The 4,976-nt window shown below is 33.8% G+C and overlaps 1 non-coding gene across 1 annotated transcript; it reads left to right on the top strand.

Annotated features, from left to right (window-relative positions):
- The first annotated feature begins 281 nt into the window (after positions 1–281).
- On the top strand, positions 282–386 carry LOC123827578. The gene has a single exon (XR_006787242.1). It is a non-coding gene; the product is annotated as a U6 spliceosomal RNA (small nuclear RNA).
- Positions 387–4,976: the final 4,590 nt, after the last annotated feature.

Here is a 4,976-nt window from a genome sequence, read left to right as displayed (position 1 = left end):
ACATTGGTTTTGACTACAGGACCTTAGTGGCTCTGAGATAACTCACAAGGAATTTGTTAATGACAGAAAAAAAAATAAACTATTGATGAAAATAGTTCTGAACTTATAGATATAAAAAATGTCAAACTTTCTTGTTCTCATTCTAATATACTTTCTGGAATCGAAGAAACAGGGTTGAACTTGGTTAGAGCTACCAGAAATGCTCATGGCAAGTGACACACAAGTGAATCACTTCTGAGATGTAAAATTAAGCAGAAAAAAGCTTCAAAGAATAGATGTAATGCTCACTTCAGCAGCACAATACTAAAATTGGAATGATATAGAGAAGACTAGTATGGCCTCTATGCAAGGTTGACTTGCAAATTTGTGAAGCATTCCATATTTTTAAAAATAATGGTTTTACAGATGCTCAAGGAACTTAGTGGGAACTACATCAGCATGAAAAATGACATAGAAATTATAAATAAAAACCAGTTAGAAATGAAGAATGTAATATATGAAATGAAGAACACATAAGAAAGAATTAAAATCAGGCTAGATGACGCAGAGGATCAAATCAGCAAGTTGGAAGACAAGGTAGAAAAAAGACACCCAGACAGAGCAACAAAATAAAAAAAAAAGACTCAAAAAGAATGAAAATAGTTTAAGGGAGCTTCAGGACAACATGAAGTGTAACAACATTTGTATATTAGGAATATCAGAAGGAAAAGAAAAGGAGCAAGGGATAGAAAACCTCTTTGAGAAAATAATGACAGAACACTTCCCTAATTTGGTTAGGGAAAAGGTAACACAGGTACAGGAAGCACAGAGGGCCCCAATGAAGATGAACCCAAGGAGGCCTACTCCAAGACACATTATAATCAAAATGGCAAAATTTATTACTTTTTCTTTTTTTAAGTTGTTTAACTACAGTTGTCTCCATTTCCCCCCTCTACCGCTTCCCCCACCCCAGCCATGCCCACCTCCCACCCTTGATCCTACCCTCCTTTGATTTTATCCTTGTGTCCTTTATATATGTTCCTAAAAATCCTTCCCCCCAAATGGCAAAATTTAAAGACAAAGAAAGAGTCTTAAAGGAAGCAAGGGAGAAACAGGAAGTAATGTACAAGGAAGCTTTGATAAGGTTAGCAGTTGATTGTTCAATAGAAACACTACAAGCCAGAAGAGACAGGCAAGAAATATTCCAAGTAATGAAAGGCAAGTATTGCTGACCAAGACTACTCTATCCAGCAAGGCTCTCATTTAAAACAGAAAGTGAAATAAAGAGTTTCACAGACAAAAGAAGGCTAAATGAGAACATCTCCACCAAGCCAGCACTGTAAGAGATGGTAAAGGGACTGAAGTAGAAGCAGTGTATGAGAGTGGGAGAGAGAGGAACACAAGTACAAAGGGAAAAATGTCAATGAATAAGTACTTATCAATAATAACTTTAGGTAGTAAGCATTTCTGACCATTTATACTCATCTGTGAGCCCTCCATTATTATATTTCATGCACTCTTGGACTGATAACAATACAGCTCCATTAGGATGAAGCTCATGAGATTTTTTATTAAAGTGAGTCATAAAACTGAACCATCTTATTAAAGAATGGAAGACAGGTCCATGGAACAATCACAGGTAGATGTCAGCATGCATACTCATTTATAGCTGTGAAAATGATCCCGAGGAACCGTGAACCCATACAGCTAGAAACACTGAGTATTCAAGGAAATAATATTCAATGTTTTATTCTTCCAGATACTCTACCTCTGGACAGTTTACATTACTTGTGGATTTGAACCAAAAGTGAAATCTGAAAAAGAAGAAGCTGTTGCAGGAAGAGGAAGGGATGTGGCTGGGGCAGAGGAAGAGGGTTTCATAGTGATAACGCCTCTCAAGATTACTGTTTCAAAGTGATGTTGTGTATTGAGATATTATTCATAAGGGTTTTGTTTTGTTTATGTCAGTTTTTAATCAACAAAAATGTAGGCCAAAAACATAATAATAACTTTAAACATAAATGGAGTAAATGCTTTAATTGAAAGACATGAGGTAGCTGAATGGATAAGAAAACACAACCCATGTCAAAACAGTCTGAAATTAAAAGGGATGAAAAAAATATTCCATGCAAATGGACATTAAAAAAACTGGAGTAGCATTAATTATATCAGATGAAATAGACTTCCAAAGCAACAAGAGACAAAGAAGGTTGCTACATAATTCTTCAGGGAGTAGTCCAACAAGAGGATATAACTCCTGTAAACATATATGAACCCAATATAGGTACACCTTATATATAAAGAAAATATTAGAGTACTTTAACAAAGAGATAGGCAACAATATAGTCATTTCAGGAAATTTTAACACCTCACTGTCAACAATGGGTGGATATTCCAAACAAAAAATCAACAACAGTATTGCAGCACTTAACATTTAGACTAAGTGGCTTAATTGGTATTTACAGAACATTTCACACCCAAAAGGCAAAATATGCATTTTTCTCTAAAGCACATTGATCATCTTCAAAGATAGAACACATGTAGGATACAAAGTAAGTAAAAAATTCAGGAAAACTGAAATCATATCAAGCATATTCTCAGATCACAATGGCTAGGAACTAGAAACCAACCTCATTAAAAAAACCTCAAAAATATTCAAATACATAGAAATTGAATAACATGTTATTAAATAATGAATGGGTTAACAATGATATCAGGGAAGAAATCAAGAGGTAAGTGGAAACAAATGTAAATGAACACACAACAACCCAAAACCTCTGTGACACAGTGAAGGCAGTCCTGAGAGGGAACTTCATAGCAATACAGGCCTACCTAAAGATGATAGAAAAATCTCAAATAAACAATCTAACTCTTTTTCTATAAGAACTAGAGTAACAATAGCAAATAAAGCCCAGAACAAGTAGAAAAAAAAAAGAAATAATCAAGGTTGGGCAGAATCTAATGACATAGAGATTAAAAAGAACAAATCAAAAAAATCAATGAATCCAGGAGATGGTTCTTTGAAAAGATAAACAAAATTGACAAACTGTTAGCCAGACTCATAAAAAAAAGATAGACAGAGAGAGAGAGAGAGGACTCAAATAACTAAAATCAGAAATAAAAGAGGAAAGGTAACAACTAATACCACAGAAATACAAAAGAGTGTAAGAAATTACTATGAACAACTATATGCCAAGAATATGGATGACCTGGGTGAAATGGATAAATTTCTAGAAACATACACTCTTCCAAAACCCAATCAGGAAGAAGCCAAAAACCTGAAGAGACTAAAACTAGCAAAATTGAACCAGTAATCAAAAAACTACTGAGACAAAAAGCCCTGGACCAGATGGCTTCACAAGTGAATGTTACCAAACATTCAAAAAAGAACTTAGACCTATTCTCAAAATTACCAAAAAAAAAAAGTCAAGAAGAGGGAAGACTCCTAAACTCTTTTTATGATGCCAGTTAAGGTAAAGACACAACGAAGAAATAAAATTGCAGATCAATATCTCTGATGAACATAGATGCTAAAATCCTCCACAATACACTAGTAAACTGGATCAAAAAATACATTACAAAGATCATATACCATGATAAAGTGGGATTTATTCCAAGGATGAAGAGATTGTATAGTACTTACAAATTAGTACATGAGATACACCACATAGACAAAATAAGACAAAATCACACGATCATACGACTAGATGCAGAAAAAACATTTGGTACTATCTAGCACCTATTTATGATCAAAACATTCAGTAAAGTGGGAATAGAGGGAGCATACCTCAATATAGTAAAGGTCATAAATGAAAAAGCTACTGCCAACATCATACTCAGTGGGCAAAAACTAAAATTGTTTCCCTTAAGATCAGGAACAAGACAAGAGTATCCACTTGCACCACTCTTATTCAGCATAGTACTGGAAGTCCTAGCCACAGTGACCAAACAAGAAGAAGAAATAAAATACATCCAAATAAGAAAGGAGGAAATAAAACTGTCATTATTTGCAGACAATATGGTAGTGTATATAAGAAAACCCTTTACTCTTCACCAAAAAATTATTCCACCTAATAAGTGAATTTGGAAAAATAGTGTGATACAAAGTCAATATTCAGAAATCAATGGCATTTTTGTACACCAACAATGAACTATCAGAAAAAGAAACTAAGAAAAAATCCCATTTACTATAGCAACAACAACAAAAATAAAGTACCTAGAAATAAATTTAACCAAGGATATAAAAGACCTCAACTCAGAAAACTATAGAACACTGAAGAAAGAAATTGAGGAATATAAAAATAAATGGAATTATATACTGTGTTCATGCATTGGAAGAATTAACATCATTAAAATGTCCATACTACCCAAAGCAATCTACAGATTCAATGCCATACCTATTAATATTAAAATACAAATGGCACATTTCACATATCTAGAACAAATACTTCAAAAATTTATATGGAACCAAAAAAGACCCCAAACAGCCACAGCAATCTTGAGAAAAAAGAAGAAAGTTGGAGGGATCATAATACCTATTATCAAACTATACTACAAGGCTATCATGATCACAACAGCCTGATACTGGCATAAGAAGAGACACATAGGTCAATGGAACAGAATAGAGAGCCTAGAAATAAACCCATGTCTCTATGGCCAATTAATATTTGACAAAGGGGCATGAATATACCATAGAGTACTAATATCCTCTTCAATAAATGGTGTTGGGAAAACTGGACTGGTACATGCAAAAAGAATGAAACTAGATCATCAACTTATACCATACACCAGTATAAATTCAAAATGGATAAAAGACTTAAATATAAGTCATGATACCATAAAAGTACTAGTTGGAAAACATAGGCAGTAAAATTTCAGATATCCCACATACCAATATTTTGGCTGATATATCTTCTAGGGCAAGGGAAATAAAGGGAAAAATAAACAAATGGGACAACATCAAATTAAAGAGTTTCTGCATAGCTAAAAAGACCAGC

This window comes from Phyllostomus hastatus, unplaced genomic scaffold (genome assembly GCF_019186645.2).
Source record: "Phyllostomus hastatus isolate PE091 unplaced genomic scaffold, TTU_PhHast_1.1 phas_contig_86, whole genome shotgun sequence".
NCBI classification, from domain to species: Eukaryota; Metazoa; Chordata; class Mammalia; order Chiroptera; family Phyllostomidae; genus Phyllostomus; species Phyllostomus hastatus.
Note: the sequence above shows the minus strand (reverse complement) of the source record. Positions and strands in the feature narration are given on the sequence as shown.